The 22,154-nt window shown below is 38.6% G+C and overlaps 1 protein-coding gene across 6 annotated transcripts in view; it reads right to left on the reverse strand.

Moving 5' to 3' along the window:
- The window catches only part of SIPA1L1 (signal induced proliferation associated 1 like 1), a 208,819-nt gene that overhangs the window by 120,849 nt on the left and 65,816 nt on the right, over window positions 1–22,154 (reverse strand). For 5 of the 6 annotated variants that reach the window (XM_069017525.1, XM_069017526.1, XM_069017529.1 and 2 more), the window contains 2 exons: window positions 19,692–19,788; window positions 3,641–3,714 (listed from right to left, as the gene is read on the reverse strand). The gene's annotated coding sequence lies outside the window, so the exon portion shown is untranslated. The remainder of the gene's footprint in view (window positions 1–3,640; window positions 3,715–19,691; window positions 19,789–22,154) is intronic. The other variant, XM_069017528.1, reaches the window with a different exon arrangement.

Raw genomic sequence — 22,154 nt, forward strand, 5'->3', positions numbered from 1 at the left:
TAATATATGAAAATATCCAGACAACTGGAATATTTGGTTATACCTACTTAGAATCACTGCAAACCTAACTGTCATAATGCAATGATGAAGTTGCTTTCATTTCCTGTAACAATTTAAAATGCTGCTGCTAAGCATCAAGGAGGCACATGAGGTACAAATGTTCTTACTGACCCCTGCTTTGAGAGTTTGATATAAACCTACCATATTCAACTTCTGCAAGCATTAAACACAGCTGTAAATACTGAAAGTTTAATGACACGCAAAGCAGATTCACTCCAGAGTTTCTGAAACGTTTCAAAACTTCATAGGAGGCTGACTGGGAAAAAAATCTTACCAAAATAAACTTTACAGTAGCAATTTTTACTGGCTGCTGTTTCAGATGGATATTTCTATATTACTTGTTACAAAAAAACTTCAAATTCCTACATCATTTTTTAAAAAAACTGACCATAACACTGGATTAGATGAAACTGCAGGTAATAATTATAACTGGGGAAACAAAATAGCTTTGGTACAAGTAAATACTGATGTTTACATAATGGAGGCAGAAGAAAAAAGAAGCTCTCAAGTTTGTGTTGAACGCACTTTAAAAAAAATCTTTTGTAAAATCATCTCCTAGTTCAAAATCCTTCACAAATTACTCCCTATAGTTGTACATCTGAAAACCAGACCACTTGAAATACTGGGAAGTCCCTCTACAAAAATATGAACAATTAAGCCAATAATTAAGACTTCAACTTTTTTGTCACTCATAGCATGGGTGGGTTAGCTTTTTTCAGATGGGACCAAAGGTCAAAGGATTTGTGTTGGGGGCTTCCGTTATTTGTAGGTTTCACCACCAAAGGTTGATGCAATCTGTATTTGTCATTCATTCTATATACCAAAAAAGCCTGATGAGAATTTTAAAGTTTGAATTATATAGAAAGCAATAGAGGTTATGACTGGCCTTTTTATGGTACCACAGCTATGACTATGAAATTCTTACACCTGCTTTCATAACCACAGGACAGTCCCTCTCAAAGGGCTGTTAGTACAGATAATTCATTTTTTTTCCTGTTTTGAGTAGTCTGCAAATGATTCTGATTTTTAGAGAGGCAAGTCCTTAACTATTGTCTGGGCCACCTAGATGCAGTTTTTAACTATAGGTGCTGCACAAACTGTTCAGTTTCTTTTTTTATATAGTTACATTATAGTAGATGGCAATCCTTCCTATTAGCAGACTAGGCCCTGTTTTTAGTACAAGACGAATATTTTTCCACTCTTTCTACATGAAACTTAGTGGAAAGAATACCCTCTATTTATTAAAAGAAGAACTAATTCACACAATTCTTTCCAAAGATTAGCACATGTACAAAACCACAACTGGGTATAAGTCATTACTGAAAGGTAGGAATAAAAATAGTACACAACCACAGATATTTCAATCCAAGTAAGAAGCAGTGTAACATCAATCCATGGCCACTGCAGTTCCCAACACTTCACATTAAGACCTGTCTTCCCTGTCACAGCCACAGTGGAAGTGGCTGTTACTGACTTGTGACCCCCAGACCCCTAATGCCCCCCAATTTAACAGGCCAACAGCCTTCTGCGCCCCTTTTATCTCCCCCACCCCAATTTCTGTAATGCCAGCTGAAGCAGCTCTGGTTGCATCTAACCCAATTCCTTCCTTCCAAATTTGACCCTTCTTGTCTCCTGTTCCCCTTGTCTCAGTGTCACTTTTCTGGCTTTCAGAAAGAAGAAAGCTGAAAAGGTGAAAAGGGAAAAACCCTTCTCCAGTGCATGCTGCATGTCCTCAGCAGGCCTGTCCCCTCACAAAGGAACTGCTGTTTTTTCAGATAAACACTATTATTTTCAAGAGCCCACAGAGGGGTCCTAGCAGGAAGACTCCTCATGAGCATATAGCAATTGGGGAAACAGGAGATGGGTACATCACAAAACAGGCATGCAAAAGGAAATAATTATGGTACTAGACACAGCGCTCACTTTAAATAGCCTCAAATCCAGAGAATTCATTACTTCATCTGAATAGTCCCCTAAAATGTGTTGCACCACAGGATTTCTGAGCATTATTTTACAGCGGCAGAATAAACAGCTGTGTTCTCCTAGACTTCCATATGTTTCTGCACTGCAAAACAGCACTGTGTATGTGTCTCTACTCTCAAGCCATCTAAATGCCTCTCCATTGATCTATCCAATCTGTGTTAGGGACAAAACAGACACTGACCTCTCTGAGGCCACAGAACTTGTGCTGGGGGCCCACACTGAGCCCAGAGCTGCAGTTTAACATTACAGCTTCAGCCCAGCTGGCAGCTGGCCACTGCCAGGAACACGGAGACTGAACCCTCCCATCTCCATTCCCATCTTCTCTATTTCTGGCCTACAGTCATCTCCTCACATTACAAGCAACTCAGCTTCCAAACCAATAGAACAAACTTTACTATATCCTAAAGATTTTAAGAATGCGTGTATGCTTTCCAAGAAGGAGAAGAAAAAGCAAATATAACACAAGCATATAGAAAACCCATGGCTCAACTAAACTGAAATTAGCCTGCATTAGAACCTTCATAGAAATGTCCCCTTGTGAGGGCAAAACACATATAAGGGTCAAATTACCCCACCAATTCCTGTTGCACAGCTATTTGTTGTTTATTTCCCTGAAAGTGTGTTTCTAAATTGGGGAGAAAACTCTCACAATTTCTCTTACTCATGCTGAAGCAAGCCTTTACAAACACACACAGTCCTTTATCCATACTGTACCATCTGATATTACACTATGAGTTTCAGAATAAAGACAAAACACAATGTTTAAGGAACTGATTAATGTACAGAATGTGTCCAGAACGTAAAATGCAGTATTTCTAGAAAAGCTGACAACTGGCCTTCACAGTATTCATATCTGAAGAAGAAAATCTACAGTTCAGCAATCCCAGTAAATCCTTACTTCCACAATTTAATGTTAATAATGCATTTAAGTGAAAATAAAGGTCCCACTGGATGCCTATCTTCATAAAGCTAAATATTTGCACAGAAATGGATAGCCGTATTCCTGTGATGATCAAACAAGTTCGAGACTGCTGGCAAACAAAGATAATAGGCAGCTGAAGTCCCTCCTTTTTCCTCCTCCTCAAAATTTCTAAACCAGAAAACTAAATCAATCCCTTAACTCTTTTCCAGTATGGTTCTTAAAATCCAGAGTGGAGCTTTTGGCTTTCATTCCAGTACTTATTCCCAAAACACAGCTGTAAAGTATAAAAATCAATTAATAATGTTTTGATATAAGACAGCTCATCCAGACACTACACAGGACAGATTTACTATTCTCATCATTAAATAAAACATTCAGAAATCTCCAGAGACTTGTTTTTCACAAATGTTGACAGAGACAAGTATTGCTTTTATCATCACTGTCTAAGCTTATAATAGAAGTATACTATTCATTTCAAATGACCAAAGCCAAAAAAAAGTAGCTTCCCCTGAGCATCGATCATTATTCTCAATTACAAATCATGAAAACCATACTATGTGCAAAAACCATCCAGTTTTTAAATATTTCAGACTTCCCTGCACACCCAATTCCTATTAATGCATTCCAGTAATTCATGTTTTGAATTTTCTGTTCATAGAAAAGACCTCCACTTACAGAAAAATGGTTCCTCTTGAAAATACCACAGGCATTTGAAGGACACAGGTAATCTCTCTTCAAAGAAGCAGCAGCTAGTAAAACAGAAACAAAATTAAACTAAATATACAGATAAAATACTCTTGTTCAGAGTTAACTAATTCAAGACCTAAATAACCAGTGAGCTGGAGAATGATATACCTGAAAAAAAATCCTCTCCACTGAGAGCACCTGCCACAAAATCTCAGCAATATCAAACTGCAGTACTTTTCTAGAAGAATGGTCCAGGCCATCCAGAACTTTTCAAACCCAAACAAGTAATTATTTGCATTTTTCCCGTCCTCAGAACCTCCCTTTGTTACTCATTGCTGCTTATAAATCAACTCCCCTCACCGCTCCTTGTCCGGCTCCCTGCGTAGCCCCTTTTTCTCTTGAACAGCCTCTGTCTTTTACAGTCTTTGCTCCTCTCCTCTGAGAGCCTGCCCTCTGTCTCCCAGCCTAGCATCTTCTCCTTCCTTTCCGTTCCTCAGCCCGCTGGTATTTGAATCACAGCCGCTTCCTCCCTCCGCTCCGCACTGGATGCCAGCACAGGCGGTACTGTGAGTACTGAACAGATTGTCCCTGCACTCCCATTTCGGAGAGCCACGGTGCACGGAGGCTCATCCTGCAGAGGGGAGCAACGCAGGAACACGCGCTCAGGCGCCAGGGGAAGCTCAGGTGCCTCATCAGATCCTGCAAAGTTTCACCAGTGTTATAAAACGTGAGTGAGGCAAAAAGAAGGTCCTTCAGCAAAATTAGCTACCAGAACAGTAAACATAGAATGAGCATGTATAATCTGTCCAAGCTAAAAATCTTTGACAACAAAAGCTTGAACTGGGACAGCTCCTTCACAGTATGACAGACCCCCTCTACCTTCCAGGTGATGGGACTGCTAGAGCTATTAATCTAAACTGCAGAGTAAGCTAAATAAAATACTGGGTATTTTTCCTGCACTGCAAATCCCAAAGCTGACTGATGAGTCAAGATTTTGAGACTAACGTTTCCAGAATAGCAATTACGACAAACCATCACCCTGTGCAGACCTGACTTGCAACACTAAGATACAAACCTCAGAAAATTAAGGACTGACTGCTAAGCAACTCTGTCTTCGGTTCAGCAGGGCACATGGCTGTAGGCAGCCAACACAAAATACATTACTCTCCATTCATGAGGCAGAGTCACTTAGAAAAGCACAAATTTTAGGTAGTAAAACATCTCTACCAAATCCCAACGGCTTCTAAAGCTACACTGTAGGACAGTTTTTCCAAATGCATCAGAACCTGTACTGCAACACAAGCCACCATGAAATATTTGATTATCTGAAGTAAGACAGACGTCTAAGAGATGCCTTCTGACTTTAACAAGGCAACGCAAGTGCATGTGCTGTGCACTGCAACTCAGACTTCATGCACCCATCCTCTCCCACTGTTCCTGGGTAACAGACCCTGAAACAACCATCAAATCAGCAGACAGGGAAAGCCAGGACCACCCCTTCCAAAAGGACATCAGTTTAAAAGAACTCAGTGAATGAACATGTAGGCTAAGCTCAAGTTGGTTTTTTTTCCCCCATTTGCAATTTCTATTGTGTAAGCTGCCTACTTTACCCTCCAGCGGCTTTGGGTTTTGGTTTTTAGTTTTAAATCTGCTTGGGACTTTCAAGGAAACAGAACAACTACAACTTGAGTGGCACAGCTAATTATTTCAACAGCTGTTCATAAGTGAGATTAATTCCATTAACAATGGGGAAAAAAAACATAAATAGAAAAGAAAAACCAACCTTCACTGAAAAGTGCAACTTCTTCCTAAGATCAGTAACATAATTCTGTTGATTAGGTCTTGCAATTGTTATTTTTCGCAAATACCCTTAAACTTTCTTTCCAATTAAAACAGGCAAAGTAATGTAAAACTCTGATGCAGAACTACCTTTTCAGTCCTCCAGCCATTTGGAATTATTTTCTACTTGTTTTTCACTTAAAATGCCTTCCCAGACATGACAGATTAAACAGAAGCCCATGTGTCAAGCAGAAGTTATCAGAAAACCTACATGGAAAAAAAAGCACTAAACCAGATTGAATTTGCATCTGTTTGTCTTCCATTCCTCTTTAATGTCTTAAATTTACCCGTACAGTCAATTTCACAGAACAAAGTAAAGGAAGAGACACAGTATCATACTTGGGGGCTGGGGTTTTGAGTGTTCTGTTGCAGCTGCGTAATTGGCACCACGAGCAAAGGATGTTCAATGCTGGTTCAGTAATTCACTAAAATTCATCAAACAGCAACCATTTAGAAAAAGAGTCATTAGAGATTTCTGCATCACCTCTGGTCTCCACAGCTTCAGCTCTCAGCACATGTAGCTGCCTTATGGTTATTTGAACAGGTATTTTCAAGCACGGTCCTTCACTAAGTGATTCCAGCCAGGTACAGGGCTGGAACCTATGAGCAACGCAGCCCCAAGGTCTATGTTACAGGGTACATTTATAAGATACCTAGCAACACTCTTTGTTCCTGAAGCTACAGCAAGTCTGCTCAAATGACAGATATAGTACAACAAAAATAGTCATAAAAGCCATTCGTTTGTGCAGTGCCTTGTATCTCTGCAAGCCAAGAACCTCCTTCTCTGTGCTCTTTTATACTGATGAGACTAAGGCAAGTAGACCTTTAAGTCAGTCCTAGTCTTGCCCAGATAGGAACTGCAGAAAAACACCATACACACAAGCAGGTGGTTAGCAATACCAACAGAGAATTAGTTACTCCCTCCAAGCCTTCCTGAGTGAAATACCAGTCCAGCAGAGCTCTGCAAGGTGTCCCTGGGGGCGGTGGGCTACAAATCACACAACAAAGGACAAGCATTATCTCTAATTCTGAGAAATACCAACACTGCTCTCCAGTTCATTAAGAAGGAGTTACTTAATGGCAGCTTTTCAATAGTGTGCTGGCTTGGACAGCCTACACATTGATTCTGGATCTTACCCAGGCTGTCAAAGCCTCCAAAGATAACTAAAATTGTGGTGGCACACACCATTGCCAGACAGCTTTAGAATCTGGTCTTCCTTATGGAGCCCAATACTCTAGGGCTCCTCATGGAAGAGGCCAGAAAGTCAGCAATGTAACATTCAAAATAAATTCTCCTTAAAAAAAAAACAAATGGATGTTTGAATTAGAATAATTAATGCATGGTTTAATCCAGCTACTTACAATAATGCACACTATGATACATAAAAGAACTAGTCTAAATGATTTCTAAGGTATTATTGATTTGCTTTGAGGACCAGTAAAAGACAGGGATCCCAGAGCAATATGAAACAGAGTATATGTCTAATAACAATAGGGAAGTGAGAAATTACTTAAATAGCAAGACAAACAATGTAAATCTGATGCTTAGAAAAATCTGGATATATTGCTGGGGGAAAAGAAGAGGGATTTAAGTTAGGGGAGAAAGAAAAATGGTAGTCAGGAAGCCACAAAACAATGTAATGTTCTCTCTTGGGTAAAAGTCTTATTGAAGCAGCAGGTGCAGCTTATATAAGTGATGCTTCTGACACTGTTCAACATAACTTGGAGACTATAAATCCAAAATAATTAGTGTCGATAAGGGTAACTACTGGAAAATTCACTTTCAGAAAACCAAAGCAATGGTTCAGTATAAAAAAATAAACAAAACCAGGAAGAATTTTGGGTTGGTCCAGCTAGTACTTGACCTGCAGCAGATTTTGTTTAGTTTATTAATTTTGGTGACCAAACATAGGCCCCCTTGAAGAATCTGCAAATGACACCAAACTAGGGGGGCGGTGGAGAGGGGGAAAGGGGGCAGAAGTTGCAAGGAATATCAAGGAGATGATCCTGATTCCAAGAGAGCTTAAGAAATCAGGGATTCTAAAACATACTTGGTAAAATCCATGCAGGTGAGCGCAAAACAAAATATCATAACTCTGAAAAAGACAAAATCCACACACATGCAGAAACAGCCATATTAAAAGTAATAAAGCAGAAAAGAGAAGCTGTACAGGATCACAGACTAAAGAGTCATAAACCTGATAGTCATCTTGAAAGCCAAATATAATTTGGGAAGGTGTTAAGACTACTGAGCACATGAGGTTAAGCTGTTTCAAGTCTAGTCAACACCATTGTCCTAGCTTTGAAATACCACAATCATTCTCGTGTGTTCTAAGGAACATATCCTAAAAATCTAGTTCTAAGATTACTAAAAAGAGATTGATAACAACTGGATGAGAAAATCCTCATCTTCTTAATATAGTCATTTGACTTTCCAAGGGGTGTCCTGTCTACAGTAAATGAGAAAAAAAAGCAGTCTTTATGTATGAACTCATTTTTATGACTTTAGGTAACAGTGCACATGAATAGATTTCTCCTCCCCTTCACCTTCCCTCCGCAAATAGAAAAATTCCTTCCAATTTCAGTTTCCTCTTATTAACATGGAATTTTTAAAATAGAATTAATTTCATACTCAACAGTACCACTGATATTTGTACTAATTCTACTTTGCAATTCACACTTCGCAATTAATTTTTAATGCAGTTAAAATTTTAAAACAAGGTTCAATGTGAGGATTTTTTCCTTCTAGACAGCAGTTACATTCTGAGTCCAGCTGGTATCGTACACTGTGTTTACACCATTAATGTAAAACAATTTAGACTTTACCAACGGTTGTGTATGCACACACTTATTTTGGCTCTGTCATGCATGTATCTGACCTTTGATTTTATTTTTCAGCTGTCCTGTGAAACAGCAGTAATATTCTAACTCATACTTGACCAAAATCCAGCACATATTTACATCAGACTCTGAGCAATTATCAGAGGTGGAGTGTCAACAGCACATACCAAAATATGACACCATCTTTCAGCCTTTTCAAAAATTCAGACTTTCAGAAACTCTTGTTTAGATTTTAGACGACCACCACACCAATACCTTCAGTAATATTCTTTTCTGCCAGAAATTTAAGAATAGTACATTATTCACATATACACATTTGTGTCTATGAACCCATGTTGAAACTTAGTGGCAAACACACACACACACACACACACACTCTTACACAAGCCAGAAAGCCACAAACAGGCAGTATTCTCCTTTTCCTTTAAAAATGTGTATGGATATTTACTAGTTCAGAGACCTAAAAGCCAGAAAAACACAAAAAAGCTGTCTGAAAACCCAAGACTCCTTACATATCATGTGAAAATATTTGCTGAAGGACAGAACAAGACTTTGATTACATCTCCAGGGTTGTATCAAATCATCTGTGAAACCAGATTGTGAGGCCTAGGTCCAACAGTCATGCATGATAAGGAACGCAAAACTCCTCCACTTACAGAAAAAGTGCCTGCAGTACTGCAAGAGGAAAGAAGGTAACCACTGGCCTATGTACAAAAAAAGTGCTATTTCTCTGATACTATGGACAGAATGCAGTGTTTTCAGATGCACTAGCTCCCATTTTCAGAAACAGAACTCAAAACACTCCAATTACCTATCTGCATATATGCAGATTTTGTAAAGCTTTAAAAGCAAACCTCATATTTGCATTCAAAGAGAAAACATAAGGAATCTGGCAAACAAATTGGAGAAAAACATAAAACAACATGATAAAAGTAAAACAAGTTGGCCCCACAGATTATCATATCCACCTGAACAGGGCAGCACCATTACAACAAAAGGGAGAATGCTATTGAAAATAGGGAATAGTGATGTTTTAACCATTGCCCTACAGAAGGCGGACCTCTCTCCTAACATTGTATTTTCCATCAGGAAACCATTCTCAAAAGTATTTGTGTCCTACATTTTGTTATTGTTTGGGAACTGGTGAGACAGAACAAACAGTGGTGAGCTCTTACTTATAGCAACACTGATCTTACTGACCAACAAGTCTTCACAACCAACTCCCAGGTATGATAAAGAAATTTGTGAAGCCCCTACACCTCCAAAAGGCAAAGAAGTACTTTATGCAGAGAGCCCAGTGATTAGAAGAGCAAATTTAAAGCTCATGGCTCTTGGTCCAACACTTCCATTTTCAGACTATAGATTATCTACGTATCAGGTAAATCTTTAAGAATCCTCTCTCTTAACCACAAAATGCATAGAAAACAGAAAAACACTGTATTAGAGAATAAACAGCTGTCCAAACATCTACTGAAGTCCAGAAAATAAATCCTACATCATTGTGAGGGTTTTCAGTCTTGAAAGGATTAGCCAGTGGCCTCAGAATGCCAGAAATAAAACTCCCTAGTACTCAAGTTTGCTTTTTTTAGTCAAACTTCTTTTCGAAATTTTGTTAAAATAAAGATAATTTTACATTAGACCCTTTATGACAAAAAAAGTTAGTTCATTACTGGATTTATAAGTGTGTACCTATCCAAATACAAGAAAACTCCATGTGGTCTATAAGAAAAGCAAAAAATATTGGTCTATGTGCTCCATTTTATATTGACTGTACTGTTACAAAGGCAAATGGTTCTGAGGTCACTCCTGTTCTTGCCTGATCTCGCCAGCTCTCTCATTACCCTCTATACTCTTAGCAATATAAATCACGCATTAAAACACATACTGCAAAACCCCTCAGACTAATAAAAGGGACTTCAGAAAATAATTATTAAATCTAACTGATGATAAAAAATACATTAAACATTAGAGATATAAAGGAGCTTATCAGCTGCTCAAACCAGAAGAAAGATTTTTCCAAATGACCACCATCAGTATAATATGAAACAGAGTATTTTACACAAGATAAAAAGTAGTATCTCTGTGCCTTCTGTGCTTTAATACATTTTAAATTTTGGTCCTATGAAACTGAAAGGAAACCCCATGTAGTCATGTATGCTCCTCTACCACAAAGTACAAACACATTTTGACATAGCTGTTTCTCATTTTTTATACTACTTACTACTAAAACCATTTCAATATAGTTCTGTAATTCCTTGTCAGAAGCAGTTACTGTACAAACACTATTTTTCAAACACTAAATGAAAATGGCAGGCCTGATACATTTGTGCTAAACCGAACTAGTACTGTAAGCCACAAACTGTAAAAAAGCAATCAAATACAGATTAAATAAGAAAACATGAAAACTGGTTTTATTTCAGCTGATTTGTCTAGTCATTAAAAAAGGATATTTTTCAATTCATATCAGCCATGATTAGAATGATCCTGAGCTGCACCAACATTCCAAACGCCAAGCAAGATGTACTGTTTCAATGCCTCACTGGTCAATTTAGAACTGAAGCATAAGCCCTGCACAGGTATTAACACAGAATAAAACTGTTTTACAGATAAATTGTATTTTCAGCTGAGATAACAGAACATGCAGCAGTCTCTGTAAGGCTCACAGCTGCAGCACCAAACCCAAGCCTTAGCCTCAAGGATTGGTTTCATGTGAAAAAGGGAAGAGAAAGGTGTCAGTTCTTGGCAGCTTACCAAAGGACAAGAAACGTCTCCTATTTTTGCCATAATGGCATTCTGGACAAAAACAGTCTGTCAGGGAAAAACAAAAACAGTAACTGTAGTCCTTTGGTCACAAAAGGCAAGCAGCTTTTGTAGCACCCTCACATTTTGTGTAACAGTCATGTTTGTTGACCCCTTTCATACCAAAATTTCCAAGTATGTATCGATACGCTCTTGCAATTTCCCACATGCACAATAAAGCGATAAGGGTCTCAAAAGGTTTTCCACATTGATTTGCTTCAGAATCTATTAATCCAAGGGAAAAGCTAAATCTCTGCTTTCATTTAATAGGCAAAATTAGAAAACAGCTTAAATCCTGATTATATAAAAACATTAGAAGAGGGTCAGCCACAATCCTCTTTGCTCTGTAAAGGAACAATTCCAGAAGTGTCCTCAGGGCATCGAGATCGTTTAGTTTATTCTCTGGGGGCCCTTATGGACTCAAGGTATGTAACTGCACAACTACCCTAGAAAAAATGAAGGGTCATATGGCAAACATGGAGTAACAGTTGAAATGGGTAACAAAAATGCAGTAGGCATGCCTCTGGACGTGTCAGTAGAGGTATTATTGATCTGGGGTAAGCTTAGGAAAGTTTAAGCCCTAACCATGAAAACAGGAGCCCAAACTCTGGAATACTTTACATGCTGCAATGACTTACAGCTCTGAAGCACCCACTGCTAGGTGACTGTACCAAACAGGTAATCAAATATGAAAAGCAAACCCATTAAAACACTACCTGGCATTTCTCAATTCCTTGTAGAATTCTTTATATTGAAGACTATGAAGATATTTGTATCCATCAAATTATACTCCCAACACTCACCAAAAAAATGCCCTACAACACAAAACCAACACCCACACATTGACAGCATTAGGAATTATTCTGAAAACAACACTGGTTCTCTATCATATCACTATGTAAGACTTCTGCCATCAGTACCAAATGCAGTTCTGCTAGTCCCAATCAAAAAAAGCTATTGCAGAATTAGGAAGTGTAAGAGAAAGGCAACAAAGAGCAAAAAGGTACTGGATTTCCTGATTCAGAAAGTCGTGAGCTAGAAGACATTAAGTCTACAGCTACAAATCCATCCTATCTTCCTCCACTTATATCTGCTGCTGCGCTCTGCCAGAAGCAACACCCCTGTGGAGAGGGAACTTTGATTTGACCAAACAGAGTAAGCTAACTGTAACACTGGACTTCTGGATGAAAGACAACAGTTAAAGTTCAATGTATGAGAAAAAATGTATCCAACTTGTCCAAACGTTTAACCAGCTCTTCTGAATACCTCTGTCGTGTCTCTGAAGATGGTCGGGAGCCTCAACACTACTTTTTATATCCAAGCCATTTTCATAAAAGCAAAGCTAAAAACCCCAGATTAACCTTTTCTAACGAAAAAATGACAATTGCTTTGCAGAATAATCCAAGAAAGAGCACTTGGCTCACAACTTAATTCCACAGCAAAAATATTAAACAGTCCCTGCATTTACCTGCTCTTCTCTCTCTCAAGTTTTCAATCTAACCAGATGTACCTCCACTTCCCTTTTATAGTCAAGAACAGATACAAGAAGCAAAGATCTCCAAGGTACACGTCTTTCCCCTTATGCTCCCTCACACCTAAGCATGTGAATGTTTTAAAAAATGCTATAAGCTTCTGATTCTAAATTAATCCCAGACAGGAAAGTGCTCAGGCTTTTGCAGTTTATCTTTCTTCCACACAACCTCCTCCCAACAGTAACTTATTTCAGAGAAGAGAGGCTGAAGCAGCAGTTCTCCCTTCTCAGAGAAGGGAAGGGTACTCTGGTTCTCAACTTCAACCTTTCCCCCCAGCAAACTTCTGCAAAGAGCTCTAACACAAGTATCAGAATGGAGAAAAAGACTAATAAAAAAAGAAAGATATGTTGAAGAAAATAAATGCCAAAAAGCAGTAGAGAAAATGAAGGCAAAAAGGGCAGAGTAAGAAAATAGAAGAGGAAATAGCATAAAGGAAAAGATTATAACAAACCATGATTGTTCGGTGCTTCCTCATAATCTGAAAAATGATACCTATACTCCCCCACGTACATACAAGTTTATTGCATCTCTTGTCTACAGGCTTTACACTTTACTAAGAACACAGACAACAAGAGGAAGCAAGAACAACTCTGCCTGCTTCCCCCTAAGGTATCACCATCACACAAAGAAATCAAGGTTTTTAAGAGCAATGCTAGGCCAATAATGACAAGGCTAGTTAAAAAAAAAAAATAGCAAAAAGGGGGCAAAAAAGGAAAAATATGTTGTCTTCTCCACCATTTCTTGTGTCACAGCAACCAGAAGCATCTAAACAGTTCCGAGTGTGCAGGGCAAAGTAAACACCTTGATCCAACAACCAGATGAGGAAGTGGCTTTCCTGCCTTTCTTTTGTGTGCAGATGGAATGACGGAACTAAAGGCTGGCCAGGCCAGCACACTCTAGGTGCGGCCTTGAGCACGTGACACATCCCAACACTGAGCCTCACAAACTACAGGACACTGATGTGGTTAAAGGAGAGGACCGTTCTCATGCGACCTCAGAAGGTCTGCGTGCACACACACACAAAATACCAACAGCAACAGACCCAAAAAATCCACCGTGCCACATCCCAATTTAATTCTATCCAAGCAATTCTTCAACTTTAAAAGGCTTTGCCACCCTAGACTTGCCAGTTTAGAGAAAATTCTCCTCTTGTATATTTTCTAATATACATATATAGATGCAAAAATGTAACTTGATGAGATTTGATGACAAACCTTGCTTCTTCCCCTTTCATTTCTATTGGAGATCAGCAGGCATCAGAGAGACTGCAGCTCAAACACATAAAGCTTCTGTAAATATGCCATGCATAAAGTCAAAGCTGATTTTTCAGCTACTCTGATGAATTAGAAAATTGAAAGTTTCCTTTGCTTAAAAAACAATTTTTTTTCTAAAAGCTGAAAAAGACTCAGCAAAATGACATATTAATGGTATTAAAGGTCAATATACTAAACAGCATAGCTTTGAGGTACTGAAGGGCTGTATATTAGTACTAAGTCTTTACATAAGGAATTGACGGAACGAAGTAGTGATTGATGACAAATTCATCTACACATATGGGGCATAAGACTAAAGAGATCAACATGCAATAAAATCTACACACAGTAAGATTATTAGGAAGCACTACTTATTAATTGCATTACTATTAATGCTACAAAGAGACTGAGACTCCCTTCTTACAAGGAGTCACATGGAAAAGACAAAGGGTAATGGGCACAAGTTGCTCCTGGGGAGATTCCAATTGGACATGAGGGAAATTTTTCATACTGAGAACAATCAGCCATTGGAATAATCGCCCTAGAGGAGTAGTGGATTTCCTAACATTAGACACTTTTAAGATTTGGAAGGACAGAGTGCTGGGTCATTGTGTCTAGAATTGTGCTTTTGCCAAGAAAGATTGGCCCAGATAATCCTCGAGGTCCCTTCCAACCTCATATTCTATGCTAAAATTATACATTCCCATTATGATGTGTACAGACATGCATGCTATGTTTTATACATAAAACCCCATGACTAATGCTTGATGCTGATGGGATCTGTAAAGCTAGCATCACACTGTCTAGTAGGCACTGATCTTTATCTTTCATCAAATGGAACGGAGTTAAGTTGTGGGTTTGCATTATGCATAAGTAGTGAATACAATTAGGCTGAAAAGCAAGCTGATCTTCTCTGATCTCAAGTGGAAAGTGTGAATTCTGACGTTCACAGGTGACAGCTCTGAGCATCACTCCAATTTACTAGTCAGCTTCCCTGAATCTGTGTACCCAATAGGAAACTCAAAACATGTAGCTGTGGCTAATCTTATGCAAGCCACTAATATTTAAACAAGCGAGAATACCAATTAAGAGAGCAAAGCAGTTATTTTACTTTGTCTGGCACAGAGAAACTTGGTTTTACAGTTCAAGAAAGGTACTGAAAAACTGAAGGAAAAAAATGAAAATGTATATAAGAAGGGAGAGACCAAGAGAAGGAAGGAATTTGATCAAGGAGTTATAAAAGGACTACCAGTGACTGGACACCTTTTGCTTTTAGGTAGATGGAATCATTTAAGAATTCTTCATCCCTGAATTCCCAGAAACATTTTCATATTTCGAGCTGATGTCTCTGTTCTGAAGCATGAATTTAGTAAACCTCATGGTCAGTGCAGTTGTAGTAGCAGTTCCACGTGTTCTCAAAACATTTTATAAAGGAACAAAGTATTTTGCTCTCTACAGGCAAAAAATAAAGCAAGGAAATAACACTAGCAGTTCAGATTTTGCTACTCTAATTTCTCTTCAGTCAGGGGTTTGCTTGCTGCTTCTTTCGTTTTGAGGTGCATTTTTCTAGGGCAAGGGGGAGCATTTGGGGAGAGGGACTGTTTATTTTTGTTGGTTTGTTTTAGTTTGGTTTTTTGTTTCTTGGGTTTTGGTTTTTTATTCAGGACATGAACTTACTAGGGGGTTTTTTATGCTTCATAGATTCCACTTCTGTTCAATTTCTCAGATTTATTTAATTGCCAATTCTTATTATTCACCTGCAACGATGAAAATATTTAACTGCAAAACTGTATTGCTATTCAAGTTTAAGAAGCACAGCACAATGTACTTTAGCAATGTGAAAGCTGAACAATGCATAAAAATCAAAACATGAGGATTGCTCATTCTTCACCAGCCAGTCCCAAAAATGTTAACATAAGCAGAATCAACTGCTTCTCTGTTTAATAAACAGAAAACATCTTGTTTATTAATCAGTATACATTTGTAATCATACAAAGTACTAAGTACATAGTTACTAGTTCTAAGTTACACTACTACCACTTTAAGGGTAGAGCTAGGAAAAAATTCATACACAGAATAACCTATGTATTTAATCTACCAACAGCTCTCCACACTTATACAAACGACAGAACTCAGTTTTACAAAATCCTCATAATTTCCAGGGCACAAGATTGCAGTGATTAAGCACCCAGACTTCTAGTCAGGCTCAAACGGGCTATACTAAAATCCATGCTGTTAAATCCTTGCAATCCATTTTTAATCCAGGCTAGGTAGATTAATGCTAGCTTGGGTGTGCCTAACCATTCTGAAATCAGTAAGTTTGCAGACTTAGCATGCCTCATTCTTGGCCTGCCTATTCAACAGGTAACAGAAAAGAGCGTGGATCATTACAATCCATATCACTAAATAATCAGTCATTTTGGACTAAGAAAAAAGGTGTAAAAGCATAAAGCCCTCACCAGCTTAAAGATAAAAATTAATGGGATCCAGGCTTTCCCCTCTTCATTCACTCAAATACGTTTACCTTCTGAATATCCAATTCTTTCAGTCTCATACACAATGAAATGAAGGTGAGACTTTCACCATGAACACCCATTTCCCACAATAATGGACATAGTTAGCTATTAAGAATGTTATCCAGTTTTGCTGAACAATCTTATTGCAATTCTTGAATACATTAACTAATCTGTCAACTATCACATACCAACTTCTACTAATTCACCACACTGTTTTTAAACATAAAAAACCATAAAAACAGACTAAGCACTTTCTACTTCTTTTCCATTTAAAGATAATTACTGCAGTTGTCATTGCAATACCACAGTACAAAAACATTACACGAGATAATCACCAACTTGGGAACACACATGTATCCAATACACCCATATCCTTTGACTCACAGGTGCATGAGTGCACAGTTACATGCATTGGAAATATATATATGCACTCCTCAAGGAACACCCTTCCTTTCTTGATAAAGAGGCCAAGACTGTAAGCACTAATTGCATGGGTTTTTCCTAACTTTCTGCAGACTCCTCAGGGAAGGAACTTGAACTACAAACCTACACAGTCCTAATAACAGAAATCCTTTGTATAATCACCAACAAAACCTTGTGCACATCTCTGGGGAAAAAAAAAATAAAACCTGCAAAATATAAGGAAGGAATACAACTCTGTACATCTCTCCTCCTGGCCATTCAAAAAAACAGTACCCAAATAGTTCTGACCTTCCTTTGCTAGGAACATACCACTATGTACTCTTAAACACATCCCCGAGAAAATCAAGAATCCATGAGGCAAAACCTTTTTCACCTCAACCCCACCCCCACCCAACAGAGCTCTATTACTAGTGAGCAAATGAAGCCACAGGACTTTAACCTGTCAACAGGGAAAGACTAGTACAGATAAAACCAACAATATATAACTTAAGGTCAACATCAGCCACTTGCACACAGTGGCCATCTCTTCCCACCCCACAGTCCTCCTCTTCATTTTCAGTTCAAGTCACGGAGAAATAAGCAGTCTGAGGTTAAGTTTCATACAGAATTTTATTCTGTCAGTATCTACAGAAGAATATGGGGAATTAACAAAACTGAGTTTATGCTGCTGAATGTTTTGCCCCTAAATATCTTTACAAATCCAATTAAGATTCTGTATTTGACACAAAGAATCATCAGCTTTATTGGAGCATGATACTATTCCTAACAAAAGCTGCCTGCTAATAGGGCTATGATCAACTCCCAACTATAAAACCTGCTCAAGAATTTCAGCAAACGAGACTGGGTCTACAGGACCATGAGCTGACACATTCGTAAACAGCCAGCAACCAGAACTGCTACTGGGGAAATAAATTAGGTTTTAAGTATAATTTAATATTAATGGATTTTCTACAGGCTGGAATTTAAAAATTTTTTAAATTCCACTGAGAAAAAACTTCCACTCATGAACAAAAATTGCATGTGTGTAATAAAAAGGAATTTACCACTCTTGGTGTTTGGGTGGTGCAACAGGACGACACCATCACTGGCAAAATGAAGTTTAATTGCCTGATCATTCTTTGTGGAAAATGTGACGAACACTTTAGGCTGTGGAATCCAAACATAGTAGGGGGGAAAACTGCCCATTTACTTTCTACCAGTAAGTTAAATTGATAGCTAAGAGTGCTCTTACTTCATCACTCAAGTGATAACTTTTTTGCTGTCCGTGCCCCACTACAGTGTTTACTAATATTGTGATTCAAAAGAGCCTCTTAGGACCACAAATTTCATTAAAAAATAAAAACAAAACAAACTTTCATATGGTGGGAAAGAGATGGACACTACTTTCTCCTGTCAGTAACTTTGAGAGCTATATATCAAAGAAAACCCCAATAACAACTGTGTGTAAAAATCAACACTAAAGACGATGCCAAATGAAAAGGTAAAATGATTCAAGGGGGAAAGACAAAATAATTAAAATAGCCTTTTCCAAGGACTCCACGAAATTTGTGAACAAACATACTTGTTTCCAGTATATACACCCTCTGAAGGAAAGGTTTTGTCACTAGCACAAGTCAAACCTCAGAAGCTAAATCTCTGCCAACACAATGCAGCTTTGCTGACAGTGTTTCAGAAGAAGTTTTAAACTGACACTTTTGATACAACAACATCCTTCAAGGCAACTGCAACAACTACAGGGCAGATTCTCTCACATAAGAAACCTATTTGTTTCTTTTGACATCCAACAGACTGATGAACCAATGTTACAAGGGAGGGTTTTTCCTTTGGCAGCAATGTTTTTTACACTGCTGCTTCCAGACTGGACTTCCTTTGCATATCCTATACGTATAGGTTTCAATATGTGTTAATAAACACATGATTAAAACCTGTTCAGTGGAGGGGGTTATGTTTTTACTGCCTGGTTGCAAATCTACTTCAACTGATCTCAATTGAAATCTCCGGTTTTGTTCTCCCTGCAGTCTGTAGCAAGTTCTGGTCACCTCCCTTCAGGCAGCACTACTGCTTGCACAACCTGTTAATTCAGGAAGCTGAAAACAAATCCAACCCTGCCCATCTTTGCAAAACCAACACCACTGCTCCCCATCTCACCTCCTCCCAACCCCCAAGCCCACACACTGCAATTTTCCAGCCTTCTGCATATACCATCTTGAACCAGGTTATTACACACCTGCAAAGGACTCACATCTGGTACAAGGCAGACAGGCAAGGCTCCATGGGCAAAACTGCAGCATCTCACACTTGCCACATCCATTTTGACTTTCAATACACTACATTACTCTGTGAAAGGACAGATCATGTACTAAAAGCCAGTCTTTTGCAAGGATCAGGCACATCCAGAAGAATCATCCCTTTCTTCCTAACAACTTTAGTTTCACAAGTAGATTAAAAGAAACCACCTACAAGAACTGCTGTGTTTCACAAAATGTGACAAAAGCAGGCATTCTGTCACAGCCTGAACAGAGTCCAACCTGCTTTTACGAACACTTCTACACATACCTAGTAGAAAGGGGGGGGAGGGAATAGCCATCTCGTTCCCTTGCATCTCCCTCCTGGAAAAACACTCATGTATAGAGGAAGCATTCAGCAACAGACTGGGATACAGTCTGGCACTCTGTGGCAGCCAGCCTACCGGGTAAACCTTCTTTCTGGAGACCACCCCTTACACATTGCATGAAACATTACATGCTATCAGCAGTCAAACACAACACTCAGTTTGTGACAACTAGCAGTACTCCAAAAGGTCAGAAGGTACAGAAAGCAGAACATGCACTCTTACCTATCCAAATTCCTGAGAAAGCAGACACATGCAGCTTTAGCAAAAATTCCCAGTGGATGTCACAACCAACTTCTGATGAATCATAGCACAGTGAAACCTAGAAGCAAAAAGATCATCAGCATGAACAAAATTTGAGTGGGAAATAATCAAATGAAATACTTTTCAAAAGGTAAAGGGTATTCTGAAAAATGTGCTTGTAAGAAGCCAGAAGCAACAATGAAGGCTTATAAAACTGTGAACCAATTGATTTTTTGCACATAACTCACACATCTGAGAAAGCCTGTATAATAAGTTTCTCACTACAACAATCCCAACCCTTCTTTTATCACCTCTTCTCTGAATCAAGTTATTTTCTTCCAGAACGCATTCTGCCAGGCATTTAGAGATTAAACACACATTTGGCAATGCCTGAAAGAAAGGGGACATTTAGCAGTGCTGTGGCCCACTTTTTTTCCTCACTGCTCAACATAAAGTCTGTAACACATGTCAAACACAAGGGAGAGCAGGAGTTTTTATCTAAGTCACCAGCTGCAGTACCCTAAGAAGTCTGAGTGTAGCAGGAAAAAAAAAGGTTTCAAAGCTGGTCCTTCCTATTTACCAGGTCCTGTAATATAAACTGTATTGTTTCAGAATTACCCTTAACATCTGACCTCTGTCTATTGCTACAAAAGGCTTGCATCTCTAGATGATAGGAGTCCTCTAAAATTAGACCAGGCAAACAGATGTAACCATGGAGATTTATGCTGCAGTCCCGAGAACTCCGCAGAGGCACAAGCTGGAGGCAGAGCACATACTGCCAATGAATTTTTGTCCTACTCTACTCCCACCAAGCTCACGTGTTAGAGGAGACGTACAGTGAATCATATCAAAGAGAGATTAAAATCCAACTTTAAGTAAGGAGACTAAAGAAGAAGACCTCGATTATTCTCCAGCCTGGTTTTCTCCAATCCAATTCACTGCACAGCTACATGAGCACTTGTGCTGACATGAGGCAGAAAAGGTATCAGACAGGATAAGCAGATAAGGCTGGCTCCTTTCAGCTACAATGGCAGCACGAACTGCACATAAAATCATGGTACAAGTGCTATTTGTAATAATTGTTGCTGAAATTTGATAGGTTTATAAGCAAATTTTAGGTCACCCATTGCTACCCTCCCAGAAGTCTTTTTTTTACAGAGTTGAACAAACTTGAATACCTACCTGGTGGCAAGAACACTAGCATCAACAAAAATTGTTTAAGAAACGCCAAATAGTGTTATCAACAGAGCTCAAGAAAATAATTATTGCTATCTTCTTTTGAGCAATTAAAAATACAGCTGAGGGGGTTTTTTATTGCAAGCTAAGTTTAGGCTTATTTACAAAATACTGTGTGAAATTAAGACCTTGGAAAAATGAGAAGCATCAGCAAAAGAGCTGCAGTACACAAAAAATAATCATGCAGTGCAGCAAAAGCAGTTTCTAAAAGGCAGAGAGAACTAAAATCATGTTTAAAATAAGGCAACACTCCCAGAAAAACTGCATTTTAACTTTCATATTGTCAACAAACTGAGTTTGTCTTTCTCCTTAGAATCGCACTCTAATTCTGGGATAGAAAAGCTCAATTACAACTTAGCCTAATGAAGCAAGTATAAAATTTAAAGTCTATTTGCCTGTGATTGCTACTGACATTTTGGCAAATCATTTGAGTAGAATGTAAAAAGAAAATTTCCACAGGTAGTGGCCTTCTGGTCAAGAAAACAACTTCCTTTTTTTTTTAGGGTGAAATTCTTTGCCAATTCAAGCATTACTAAGACGCATCACAATTCTAACCCAGAACTCTCCATTTCCTTTGGTGTTAAATTATAGACCTGCTGTGTAGAGATGATTTTTTTTTTAAAGATTGCCTGTGAAGCTCAATTGTGATTGGGAAGGCCGCCTACACAGCAGAGAGAGTGAGAAAACACACACTTGTAGAGCTGAAAAAACATCACTGTAGGCGTATGTAAGGAGGGAGGGAAGAAAGAATTTGGTTCTACTGAAAAAGGCTATTTTCTGACATCATCCTTGAAAGAACCAAAACGTGTTACTTGAAGACAATTCAGGGGTTGTTTGCTGTGTTCCAGCTATCAATATGCAGTACTACAAGCAAGATGAGGAATCCTTGCAGATTCATCCCTCTGATCTCAGAATCTGCCACCTACCCAAGGAATGCTTCACTCCCCCCACTTTTCTGCCACAACCTGCAAAGCTGTTCTCACAAAAGACCAAGTCACCTGCAGAACAGCAGTTCAAAGCTTTGAAAGCCTTGTATAATTAATAACATTAGGAAGTACTGAAATTGTAGACAAAGCTTGTTCAAAAAAATAAGGAGAGTGCTGTCTGAAAACACTGAGAATAGCTAGCACTTAATCTCAGCAAAATCTAACAGCATTCAAAAGTGCTGAAAAAATAACCACAAGAAGTTCAGACATACCTTTCTTACAG

Source organism: Aphelocoma coerulescens, chromosome 5 (assembly GCF_041296385.1).
Source record: "Aphelocoma coerulescens isolate FSJ_1873_10779 chromosome 5, UR_Acoe_1.0, whole genome shotgun sequence".
NCBI classification, from domain to species: Eukaryota; Metazoa; Chordata; class Aves; order Passeriformes; family Corvidae; genus Aphelocoma; species Aphelocoma coerulescens.